A 14,121-nucleotide genomic window follows, 5' to 3' on the forward strand; every position below is an offset into this window, starting at 1 on the left:
ACTTGTATCCCTTTAATTTCTTTCTTTTGTCTATTACTCTGGCTAGAGTTTCAAGGATGATGTTGAATACAAGTGGTGAAAGAGGACATCCTTGTCTTGTTCCAGTTTTTGGCTGGAATGCTTTCAGTTTTTCTTCATTAGAATGATGCTGTCCTTAAATTTAGCATATATAGCTTTTATAATGTTGAGTTATGTTCCTACTATCCCTAGTTTTTCTAGTGTTTTGAACATGAAACTGTGCTGTATTTTGCCAATAGATGCTTTTTCTGCATCTGTTGAGATGATCATATGATTCTTGTTTTTAAGTCTATTAATATGATGAATTACATTTTTTTTAAAATTTCTGTATGTTGAACCAACCCTGTATCTTGGGATGAATCCTACTTGATTGTGGTACACTATCTTTTCAATATATTTTTGTATGTGATTTGCCAGAATTTTATTAAGAATTTTTGAATCTATGTTTATCAGCAATATTGGTCTGAATTTTTCTTTGCTTGATGTGTCTTTGTTTGGTTTTGGTATCAGAGTGATATTAGCTTTATAGAATGAGTTTGAAAGAATTCCCTCCTTTTCTATTTCATGAAATATTTTGAGGAGTATTTGTGTTAATTCTTCTTTGAAAGTCTTGTAGAACTTGGCTGACAATCCATCTGGTCCCGGACTTTTCTTGTTTGGTAGGCTTTTGTTGGCATTTTCTAATCATACATGATCTGTCTAAATCATGTATGATTCCATTTGGGTAGATAATATGTCTCTAGAAATTTGTTGATGTCTTCTATGTTTTCTATTTTATTAGAGTATAAATTTTCAAAATAGTTTCTAATTATCTTCTGTATTTCAGATGTGTTCTTTGTGATATTTCTTTTTTCCTCTTGTATTCCTGTAATTTGTGTTTTCTCTTCGTTAACATGGCCAGGGGTTTATCTATTTTATTTATTTTTTCAAAAAACTAACTTTTTGTTTTGTCAATTTTTTCAATTGTTTCTTTTGTTTCTATTTCATTAATTTCCATTCTGATTTTAATTACTTCCTGTCTTCTACTGCTTTTTGTGTTGACTTGTTCTTTTCCTAGGGCTTTGTGATGTAGTGTTAAGTCACTTATTTATTGACTTTTTATTCTTTTAATGAAAGCACTCAATGTAATAAACTTTCCTCTTAGTACTGCTTTCATAGTGTCCTAGAGATTTTGATATGTTGTATCAGAGTCCTCATTTACCTTTAAGATTTTTTTAATTTCATTCTTGATTTTTTTCTATATCCACTCTTCATTCAATTGTGTATTATTTAGTCTCCAGTTGTTACATAGCTTCTAGTTTTTATTTTATCATTGTTTTCTAATTTCATTCTATTGTGGTATGATAGAATGCAGGGTATTATCTCTTTTTTGTATTTACTAAGAGCTGCTTTGTGGCATAAGATATGGTCTATTTTAGATAAGGAGCCATTTGCTACTGGGAATAAAGTATATTTCTTCATTGATGGATGAAATATTCTATATATGTCTGTTAGGTCTAAATTATTGATGGTATTATTTAGTTCTATAGTTTCCTTATTTAGTTTTTGTTTGGAAGATCTGTCCAGTAGTGAGAGAGATGTGTGTTAAAGTCACATAGTATTGCTGTATTGCTGTCTATTTGACTCTTGAAATTGAGAAGAGTTTGTTTGATGCACATATATACTCCACTGTTTCGGGTAAAAATAATTGTTATGTCTTGCTTGTATATACTTCCCTTAAGAAGTATGAAATGTCCTTCTTTGTCTCTTATGATTAACTTTGGTTTGAAGTCTACTTTATCTAAATGAGAATGGAAATCCTGGCTTGTTTATGCAATCCATATGAGTGACAAGTTTTTTTTTTTTTTTTTTCCCATCCTTTTACCTTCAGCATATGGATGTCTTTGCCCATGAGATGAGTCTCTTCAAGACAGCACCTTGTAGGTCTTGTTTGTTTTTTTTTTTTTTAATCTTTATTGTTGGTTGTTCAAAACATTACATAGTTCTTGATATATCATATTTCACATTTTGATTCAAGTGGGTTATGAACTCCTATTTTTACCCCGTATACAGATTGCAGAATCACATCCGTTACACATCCACTGATTTGCATATCGCCATACTAGTGTCTGTTGTATTCTGCTGCCTTTCCTATCCTCTACTATCCCCCTAGGTCTTGGTTTTTAATCCAATCTGTGAGCCTTTATCTTTGGCTTGATGAGTTTAGGCCATTAAAATTCAATGTTATTATTGAGATATGATTTGTACCCCCCAACATTTTGATTTATTTCTGGTTTTTGATTTGTCTAAGTTTCCATTTGGTCGAATGTCCCTTTAGTGTAGATCTTCCCTTTGTTAGTTTTTACTTTTTTTTTCACTTCATTCTCATGGAATATTTTGTTGAGAATGCTTTGTAGTGTGTAGGCTTTTTTGTTATGAATTCTTTTAATTTTTGTTTATCATGGGATTTTTAATATCATCTTCAAATCTGAAACTTAATTTTGAAGGATATAAAATTCTTGGTTGACAGCTATTTTCTTTCAGAGCTTGAAATATATTATTCCAGGACCTCTTAGCATTGAGGGTCTGGGTTGAGAAATCAGTTTAGATCTGAATTGCTTTCCCCGTGTACCTAATTTGATTTTTTTCTCTCATTTCCTTTAAGACTTTTATCTTTATACTCTGTGTTAGTCTTTCTCATTATAATGTGTCCTGGTGTGGATCTGCTGTAATTTTGTACATTTGAGGTCCTATAAGCCTCTTGTATTTGATTTTCCATTCCATTCTTTAGGTTTGAGAAATTTCCTCCTTTTATATCATTGAAAAGATGGTGCATTCCTTTGGATTGTGTCTCTGCTTCTTCATCTATTTTGATAACTCTGAAATTTGGTCTTTTCACATTATCCCATAATTCTTGGATATTCTGTTCATGGTTTCTTATCATCTTCTCCACATGTTCAACTCTACTTTTAATATTATATATTTTGTCTTCATTGTCTGAGATTATGTCTTCCAAGTGGTCTAGTCTGTTGGTGATGCTTTCTATTAAATTTATAATTTGGTTTACTCATCCCTTCATTTTGTGGATTTCTGCTTTTTTTTTTCAATCTCTAACTCTTTATTGAAGTGTTTTTTTTTTTTTACTTCCTGTATTTTTTCTGTGATTTTGCTCCTTATACTGTCCTTTACTTCATATATCAATTTAACTATATACAATCATTACTCTTTCTTGGACATTTCTTCTACTGTGTTATGAGTGGTTTCTGTTGTTGAAGCATCTTGGTTTGGGGGGGCACTTTATTCCCTTATTTTTTTATGTTGTTAGTGTGTTTTCCCATATGAAAGTATGGATCTAAGGCAGCATAAATTCTACCCGGTAGACCAATAGTGTCCCTGAAGGTTTCCAGCACTTTGCCTCTATTGGTGTGACCAATATCAACAGCACCCAGCATACACAATAAATATCCTTAAATGTAATAGCTCGCACTAAGGTATCTACTGCTTTTTTGCATTAAACCAAAATGATGAGTTCAATACAGAATATTTGTTAAAATGATTTACAATTTCAAATAGATGAGAGAACAGAGGTAGTGTAGTATGCAATATTTGCAAGGGATGAAGAGAGAAGCTAGAAGTAAAAATTTACAGGAAGAGTGGAAGAGGAGCCGACAGAGATTGGCTGTTGGTTGGAGAAAAGTTAAAAATAAAATCCAAGAAAACAAACAAGAGAGAGGAAGAATATGAACAAAGAGAAAAAAATTAAAGACATAAGAATACCACAAAAATGCAAAACACTATTCATATATCAGTGTCCTCCACACACTGATGCATAAAAACATCCTGTTCCAAATATGGTAGAGAGATTAGTGAATCAAAAATAAAATAAATCTTTCTGGAAAGTCGAACTGTATCAGTGTTCAACCGTTTCTCAGCCCTGTCTCTGACATCTCTCAGGATCACCAAACTCAGGTCACCCCTCACAAACCCAGTCTCTATCCCACCAATCTGGGCTTCAAATACCTCAGGCTTGGCCACGCTGCAGTCCCAAGATCTCAGTGCTGCTCCTACTTGCAGAGAGACCACTAGGGATACACTCATGCAAAGGAGCATCCCAAGATGCACCAGCAAGACAAGGGCCACCAGCACTCTCAGCAGGAAGACTCCAGCCTCCTCCAAGCCCACAGGCACCCCCACACTGGACCTGCAGGTCCCAGCTGGAGTCCCCAGACAGAGGCTCTTGTGATGATAAACCTGCTGGCACCCAGCCCCCAGTCCCTGGCTGATGTCCCAAAATGGGTGCAGCCATGTGCAACCAAACCTGGAGTCTCCCCCAAAGCAGTCCTCTAGGCCATGGTAGCAGCGGTAGTGGCGGTGGTTGTTGGCAGCAGGTAGCGCAGCATCAGCAGTAGTGTCAGCTTCAGTTGCATCTGGGGCAGTGGTTTCTTCTGTGGCAGCAGCAACCAGAAAGAAGACCTCCAGGGGATCTCAGGCTGGCAGCAGTAGAATCAGAGGCAGCAGCTATGGCAGTAGCAATGCAGGAGGTGGTTTATGGACCAGAAATATATATTTATAAAGCTGGAATATGGACTGGTAAATCCACTTACCATTTCTCCATTTATCCCATTGATACCACAGACCCTTCCCCTAATTTATACTTGGCACTGCATTATGGGAAGAAGTATGAGACAAAGAGAGGAAAAAGAAAAGCTACTTTTCTCCTGATTGAATATAGGGGCATAGTCCAATTAGTGAAGAAGAATTTTATTCCTAGGCTTCTCAATCAACAGCATGGCCTCCAGTGATTCAGAAGTTTATATTTAACTGAGGGACAGATAAAGAATGTAAGATCAATGGAGAATGAACAATGTTAAGTATACAAAAACATCATAAAATGAAAAAAAAAGGGAGAGGTTGAGGAATGACGGGGAAGAAGGCAGAGGAAGTGGGCCAAATCAAGTCAATAAATGGGCAGTGATCAAATTTTAAAACCAAAGCCCGCACTTCTATTCAATTTGTATTGGTTTTCTGTCAAATAAAGCTAAAGTACTTGAATATTCATTGTTTTAAATGCTTTTTTGGACTGTATACAATATCCACTGTGAAAATCCAAGGGTATATCTCCATAGTAAAAAACACTTTTTTTTTTTGGCGAGTTTGTAGCACATCCTTAGTTGTTAAAAATACAGGAGAAACTCCAAACCAAATCTTTTCAATTTGACCTCAAGGAAATTATTTGCATATATGAAAAAAAATACTATACAAAGTTGAGTTCCCCATAACCCATCAGGGATCCATTAGTCTTTGTTGTGTGCTAAGGTCATAATGCTCACACCCATACACACTGGAAAGTGACTTTGTTGTGGCTTTTTAAAAAAACTGATAAGGATGTGTTTTCCTCATTTCTGGAGACTATACCCAGCCTCGGACAGCTCAGGCAAATGGCAAACAAACACTTACATAAATAACAATGCTCAGATTTCCACTAAACCTGTCCCAGCCAAATGTGGATGGCCGCTTAGAGAGGGATATTTATTTCATGGTGTTACTGTAAAGATTAAAGACAAAAAAAATCCTGAAATAGTTCAGGACCTGGCACAGTATATAGTACAGATTTTAACAAACTTTTGTCATTAGCAGTATAACCTGAGGGGGCCTTAGTTTTCTTATCATCTGGGGTCATTCTCCAAAACACAGTGTCCCATTCCCTGCAGAATGGGAATGCAGCAACCACCCCAAGTCTTTGGAGGATCCTTACCCAGTGCATACACTGACAGGATTTCCACTGGACACTGTTCTCTGCCATCCAATGTCCTATGCATTTCTGAGGTCACTGACCGGCCTCTGTTCGTCACGTAGCTACTGCACTCACTGATCTAATTTGGTCCCAACACAGGGCCAGTGTCTCCTTCCATTCACTTTTAAGTAGATCATTAGTAGTTAACAAATATTACTGTAAGTGACAGTTGACTCTACGGAGTTACAAGAAAAACAATAACTGTCTATTGCTGTATCCACTTTCAGGGTTCCTGCTTTCCTGTCTTGGCTCCCTGTTGCTTAGAACCATATTATTAAGGGGTATTTAGCTTAAAAGAATTTAATTGGAGGAGAAACATCATGATTTATTGAAATGGGATATATGAAATTGCAGTATAGAAGAATACTGATGTCACCAAGAAGGTGTAGAAAGTAAGAAACAGCATTAAAAAAAAAAAAAAAAGACTTGTCCTGCCAAACAGAGAATGAGTGAACCAAGAGTACAGTGTAGACCACACCCACACTGTTGGATATGCTCAGCTCTTTATCACTGTCTATTACAGCTAATGCATAAAATGAAGAGAGAGTCACCCAGGGCCATTCATCTCCACCTTTGGGCAAAGCATAGAGAACTACTTGCTAATGTTTGACCAAGAAACAATCATACCAAGAAGTAACCTTGGATGAGTATGGAGACTTCATGTTCAAGGGTCTCTTTACTACCAGAGAGCCAATAAACTTCTTTGTGTCCATCACTGCAAATGATGAACTGAATACACCTTGCATGCATTATTCTCCCACTGTCTTTCAGAATCCAGCATTACAAGGAAGAAAACCCTTGGTCTTTCCAGTCCCAAAGGCAGTTGAACCAATGTCTCAGGACTGCACCAAGGAAGGCAATTGATGTATCACATTATAATCCTTCCCAGAGAACTTGCTCATCTCCCCCCGCAAAAAAAAAAAAAAAAAAAAAAATAGACCTAAGTTTTTTAAAGCACTGCTTTTTGTTCAACACTTACCATCTTAAAACCTGTCCCTTATTCATCTCTTTATTTAATATGTATGTAGTTAACACCAAACTTTTCTGGTGGCCAGGCATAATCTATACAAAGACTATGCTTTCAATAAGTCAATATTGTAAAGAAGTAAACAGATAAATCATAAATAACAAATACACATTAAGCCAGGTGTTCATTTTGATTTGTTGAACATAATGCAGCATGGTCAGTGCTATTCTATATGTAATTAGAGAAACAATTTTAAGATCTGAATTCATATTATGAAATACTTAGAACCTGGTTGAGGAAAACAATGATATATGATATGTCAAGATCATTGTAATGTTTTGAGCAACTAATAAAAAAAAGAAAGAAGACAATTTTCTAAATTAAGTATCCAAATGTTTTAACAGGAAAAAAAAAACAATGACTTCTTACTAAGCAGTAGTAACTTGTGAATTAATGTAGCACTATGAGCAATGACCATTTATTGGACGAAGTAAATATTGGGTGTTAAATCTTATTGCAAAGGTTACATATTTTTTTAACAGTCCTTTCAAAATGGGAGAGCACCTAGTAATTAGGAGTAAAACATTTTACATGGTGCACATACCATGAAATTCTGCCACTTTGCATTGTGCACTGCTTGAGGGATAACTCTTTAAAATCCCTACCCTGAGTAATATACAATAGACACTTCCCAATCTGCCCACCTTTCCTGGCTCAATCAATGCAAACTTCATTGTTTCAGCTCTTCAAAGCTGAAATTTGGGTTCATCATCCTCTTTGCCTGGTGAGCCGCACATCTCACTAACCAGGTTACACTGTTTACTCTTCCTTCAGCAGATATCCAGAATCTGACCACCCACTCCAACTTCTGTTGCAGCCACTCCGCTCTGAGTTTTGAGACTTTTCCTCTGAATTATTGCGCCAGCCACCTCTCTCACTACTCCACTTTCATCCATGTGCTCCAGAGTCTATTCTCAGAAGAGCACCAGAGCGCTCTTTCTAAAAGCTAAGTTAGATCATGTTACCTCTCTGCTCCAAATCCTGAAATAGCTGCCAGTTCGCTCAGATTAAAATCTCAAATCCACACAATCAGCCAAAGGACTCTCAGCTATCTCATCTCCTGCTGCCTCTTTGAACATGGGTCCCACCACTTTGCCCTTGCCCGCTCAGGTCTAGCTGTCTGGTCTCTGTCGCTCCAGGGACACAGGGAGCATTGTCCTGTTGTTGGACTCACCATTCCCTCTGTGCGACCCTTCTCCCCAAGTCTCATTCCCTGTGCCCTTCACAGCTTTGTCTGGGATCAGACACCACCTTTTCAGAGCGAACCCTCCCAGCCTCTCCCCCCACACCTTCTGTAGCTTTCCATTATCTGAACCCTTAACATAGACCAGATCTATATATTTGTTCAACTCTCTCATCTTCAATCCCACAATAGAGGAAGCTCCATGGCCAAAGGGAACCTGTTTTGTTCAAGGTAGCTTCCCTGCATGTAGGACAGCGGCTGTCACTGCAAACTGGCCCGGCTCCAACTCCAGAAATAAGCTCGGTTTGAAGCACCAGTCCCCAAACTCACATAATATGGATACTGCCACATAAAATGAAACTGGAAATCATTACATTCTTTTTTTTTTAACCTTTTTTTTTCTTTTTTGCTCCCTTTAAGTGTGAACCAACTCTGGCTCTGATATTTTGGTACCTTTTAACCACACTTGGTTGAGATATTTTTCCAAATGTCAAAAGTGCCAAAAGGAGATGCAAAAGAGGGATGACTGGGCAGACATAGAGATGTTGTGCTTTTATAAGATACGACTTTTAGAATCATGAAAATAGCTAATATCTCATGCAGTTTCCTTTTTCTCATCAAAAACTCAGTTTATTTATCAGCCTTTATAAACATTTTTTCCTATTTATTTTTTTCTTTACTTTCATAGTGTGTCTATTTTCTGACCACTTTTTCTTGAGAATATTTAACAGAAAAAAAAAAACCCTGATAGGATTCTAAGGAGTTAAATACTTTCACATAATTATAGCTCTTGTTGCCAAGAGCAGGGCAGGGCATCAATTTTAGTGAGGCTTAGAAAATCAGTTTTGCCTAATTTCACGGAGCTTATATTTGTTAGCATCACACCCTGAACACAGTTCTAAATCTAAATGCTGGGCAAAACATGGCTCAGGCCATACATGCTAACATGTCCCAGTGCAGTGTCATTTGAAGTATTCTGAAGGTAGCAATATTCTGGTTGATGATAAAATACACATTGAAGAAATAAGGATTTAGAGAAGGTAGATGCTTCACATTCCCATAAAACTTCCAATTTTGTTTCTGTATTTGATTTTCACCATAATCGTAGAGGGATAATAGTGCATGGCTTAGTACATTTATAGGGCAGAGTATACAGTTATGCTGTAGTGACAGATAACCTTCAAGTTTCAATGACTTTCCATAACTGACATTGACATCTACCTCACTGTGTCTGCATTGCATGCCAACTGTGGCTGTGCAGGGTCTGTTGTTTCCACAGAAAGAGAAAGCAGAGAGAAGGTAAACCACCCTGTCTTAAAAGTGACATACTCTGCCAGTGTATTTTTGGCCAAAGTAAGTCATATTTCAACCACTGAATTCAGAGTGAGACATATTCACCTTCTATAATAAGAGACAGAGCCAATTTTTCTCAAGGTCAAGCTTGGCCTTAATATTGCCAATGGCATTGGGAGATACATACTTCACTTAGGGATTATTTTCAAAGGAATACAATCTACCACAATACCTGGATCATTCAAATGAGTAAGTTGGAATTCAGAGAAAGTAGATAACAATTGGCTAGAGTGTCAGTTGCCCCTCAAATTCATGATTCAAGGCTCTTTGTCAATTATTCCACATTAAACTACACTGCTGAAAAAGTCAATAACATTGTGGGTGGGACTGCAAATGAGTACAACCACTCTGAAAAGCAGTGTGGAGATTCCTCAAAGACTTAGCATGGAATCTCCATATGATCCAGCTGCCCACTCCTTGGTATTAATTCAAAAGAAATAAAATCAGCATACTATAGTGATAAAGGCACATCAAGGTTTATAGCAGTATGATTCAGAATAATTAAGCTGGGGACTGAAGTAGAGCCAATTATATTCTGTGCGTGCATGATTATGTCAAAGTGAACTCAGATATTACGTACAACTATAAAGCACCAATAAAAACATTTTACAGAGATAGACACAGCACTTTGTTATTTTTAATGGTTCTTTTCAGTTATACATGACAGTATACTTGCTTTTGATAAAATTATACATGCATAGACTATATCTTATTCTATTAGGGCCCTTGTGTATGTACATGGTGGCTTTGGATATCTCTGAAGAGAGGCCGGCCTCCCCAATGAAGAGTCCAAATGCTCTGTGTATCACATCCGTGATCCACACCTTTCCCCTCACTCCACCACATCCCCTTCTCTGCTCCTCTGAGGTGGAGGACTGCTAATAAATCTGACCATCTCTGAGCACTCTAAGCCTCCAACAAGCAAACTTGGAAAATAATCCTATAATTTAAATTTTAGACTGAATTCTGTGAGCTTCCATTCAATTGTCAAAAGCAACCGAACAGACTTCCCAGAAGTCCTTTATCACAGTAACAATTGGTGGAAATAAGACTTATTTGGTTTCTCTCTGCTAATAAATCATCATTCTTTTTTCCATAATGTCCTTTTATTGTAAGATACAAGCATAAAGAAAAAATATTTTTCAGTGGAGAAAAACAAGACACGCCTAAAGTGGTATAAAAGCTCTTTTTTTTATGTTTGCTATTTAAAATGATAAATCTTACATAAGAAAACTATTTTTTCGGCTGGGGATGTGGCTCAAGTGGTAGCACACTCGCCTGGCATGCTCGGGGTGCTGGGTTTGATCCTCAGCACCACATAAAAATAAAATAACGATGCTGTGTCCACCGAAAAGTAAAAAATAAATATTAAAAAATTCTCTCTCACTCTGTCTCTCTCTCTTTAAAAAAAGAAAGAAAGAAAAAAAAGAAAACTATTTTATTCCTTCAGGTGTTTTTAAAGAAAAAAAATGAAGTCAAAAATAATGTTGGGGTCATTCTTGGCAAAATTCATATTGTATTTCTTCAACAAATAAAACACAGAGAAATAATTTATAGATTAAAAATTACCTTAAAGAACAAATCAACAAAGTGCCATTGTTCATTCTTTCAATAAATCAACTGGAAAAATTTTGTATCACAAAAAGGAATATTTGAGCCAGGTGCAGTGGTGTACCCCTGTAATTCTCAGGCTAGAGAGGCTGAGACAGGAGGATTGTGAGTTAAAAGTCAGCTTCAGCAAAAGTGAGGTCCTAAGCAACTCAGTGAAACCCTATCTCTAAATAAAATGCAAAATAGGGCTAGAGGTGTGACTCAATGGTTGAGTTCCCCTGAGTTCAATCCCTAGTACCCCCACCAAAAGGAATATTTGAAACCTGACTGCATATTTAAAGTTATAGGGACTGGGCACATATATCAATGGTAGAGTCTTTGCCTAGCATACACAAGGCCCTGGGTTCAATGCCCAGGACCACAATCCAAATTAGTTAATTAAATTAAATTATAGAATTATCATTATTACTTGCAGTTTTAGAATGTTGCTATCTTTCAGAGATAAATTTTACAATATTAATAGATGAAATGATATGATGTATGGGAAACTATAAGACTAGGGAGAGTATGTGGAAATAAAGAGAAAATGAGAATATCTCTGAATTAGCCATTGCTAAAGTTGAGTGTTGGTGAAAACATTAGTATTCATGGTAGTTTTCTTTCCGGCTTTTGTAGATTGAAATTTTTCCATATTAAAACATTTATGGCAATATATGTTAGAAATCCTTGCCCAATAGTTAACACTACAGCACAAACTATATTTTGCCTCTATAAGTTTATGCCATTTCATTCATCTGATAAATTCTATCATCTTAATATTTATTTATTTACAAGTAGAAACCAGAGTATTGCAAAGTGAGGTCAGGTTTCAATCTCATATGTTGTGATATGTAGATTAATGGAGTTATAGACAAACATTAAAGCCACCATTTTGATTGGCTATAGCCAGATTGAACAAAAGTGAGCACTTTCTCTGAACTTAAAACATCAGTTTTGGTGATAGAAGATTAACTTCATTTCAATTTGTCCTCAATCCTATTGAACACAATTTACCTAGTATTTGTAGCACATAGAACTTTTTTGCATCTTAATGCCTTGAGTTTAAGCAGTTTACTTCCTATTTGCAATAACACCAAGATTTGGATGCAAAGAAGAACATTCCTAAGTTCTTCAGTCTCAGGGTAATAAGATTCAAGGGCAGAGAAACTCCATTTTTTTCTTACTGTAAGAAACTCACTCCAAACCTGTCTTTGCAACTTAGCCTTGACCTTGGCTCGCAGTGTCAACATCAGGTTCCTTCCAGTCAGCAGTTCTTTCGGCAAATTTCGTACAATACCTGAATTTTATTTTCAATGTGGCACTTATATATCTGTGATGTCAACTTGCCAGCAAAAATCCAATATGAAATCCTTGAATATACTTAGCTGGAATTGGCTGACACTGTAAAGATCCAATGATGGAGAGTTTAATTCATGGTCTAGAAAAAAGATGCTGTTTTGTGCTCAGATGCAGCTCAATCAGAAGCTGGCAAAATCCAGTGGAGTGGAAGCCCACAGGAACACAAGCCTTGCTCAGCTAACTCTGGAAACATGAGAGGGCTGTTTGGTGGAAGCACGCGGTCTTTGTGTGTGGGGGATTTGACATGTGTCTGCTGTCCATGGTTTTTACACTCAAGCCTAACCACAGGAGAGGTGCACACTTGGGCGTATGAGAACTCATGATATGAGGAATGTTTATGGCACAATTTTAGGCCACAGAGTACAATTGCCTGCAGGTTGAAACATGGGGAAACAACTCTTAAGTCAAGAGCACTTGATTAAGATGTCCTTGGTAACTAGATCAGAACTAAGATAGATTCAAATTGCTTTCTCAGATTTGCCTCAAATTTCACCATTTTTTCCTTTCTGTATTATTTTTCCATTTCCTTTTGGGACTTAACCACATGCATTATTCCCTTATCAGTTGGAAGAGAAAATAAATCATTTTTAACAAAATTAAATATCATAATTCTATAATATGTGACAAAGCACTGTTGTTTAAGTACAGTTCTCAACAAAGTTTGCTTTGGCTTGTATTGCCTGCTTGCTGTGTGACCTTGAGCAAATTACTTAACCTCTCTAGGCCTCAGTTTACTCATATGTAAAAACATAACAAGAAAGAATGTTTTGTTTTTTCCCCATAGATTTCAACAAAGAAACATAACAAATCAAAATTGGAGAGTGAAAATGGAAAGGGGAAAATATAGATTTAAAAAAGTAAAGATGCTAATTAAAAAAAACACACACACACAAAATACCCAGTCTAAAAGATTATGACATCAGAAGAAGAACAAAAATCAATACGTTCATAATGAAAAATGAACCCTCAAATTTGAATCTGTTCAGTTCAGGACCATCTTTGATTTCCTACAATGTTAAAAATACTTTATAAAATACATAATTTTAACTAACGTGATCATAATCAAAATAATTCGTTTTAAAAGATAAAACATATACAGAAGTTCACAGCACAGTGAGGGGATAGATAAGCAAAACAGGCCTTGACATCAGCAAACAGTAAGTGTCATAGGGCAGTATGGTATCCAGTGGGGCTCAAGAGATGGGGGAGTTCAGCCACAGATTCCAGGGAGCATGTGCATGTGAAGTAACTCTTTACTGAGGTCATAAAGGATAACTAAGGTCTCCTCTGTTGAAGTAGGGTTGAAAGTTTGGTCTAAGTGTGTTCAGTGTCAAGAGGTCTTGAAAGGAGGATGTAATTGAAAATTTCAGACTTCATAGTGGGAGGAGCCTAACATCCAGATGGCAGGAGCTATGGGAGAAGAGAACTATGCAGGCCTCCTATGTGAACTACATTATGAAAACAAGGGCAGCTGGCTTTTCTGGAATACAAAGGGGACATCATCACATGGACCATTAGATGGGGAGTTCAGAAAAGGGGAGTTAGAGAGTCATTCTGCATTTGCAGGTGTTCTAGACACCCAGGCTTCTGACTTCTTCCTATGAAAGATTGTGTGATATGAGCAAGAGAAAGGGCAAAGGAAACAGGAGATGAGGAGTTCCATCTTGTTCTGAGTGTGACCTCCATGTTTGATCTCCAGATTAACGCACTGTAGTTGGCTATCACTGGATGATGACTGATGAGGAGAAAAACATTTATGTTTTTATTGTATCAATGTTGGTTGACTCTGTTGATATTGATGCTACTGTTTATTCTGAA

The sequence above is a fragment of the Marmota monax genome, unplaced genomic scaffold, assembly GCF_021218885.2.
Source record: "Marmota monax isolate L192 unplaced genomic scaffold, Marmota_monax_Labrador192_F-V1.1 WCK01_AAM20220418_F8-fsc00017, whole genome shotgun sequence".
NCBI classification, from domain to species: Eukaryota; Metazoa; Chordata; class Mammalia; order Rodentia; family Sciuridae; genus Marmota; species Marmota monax.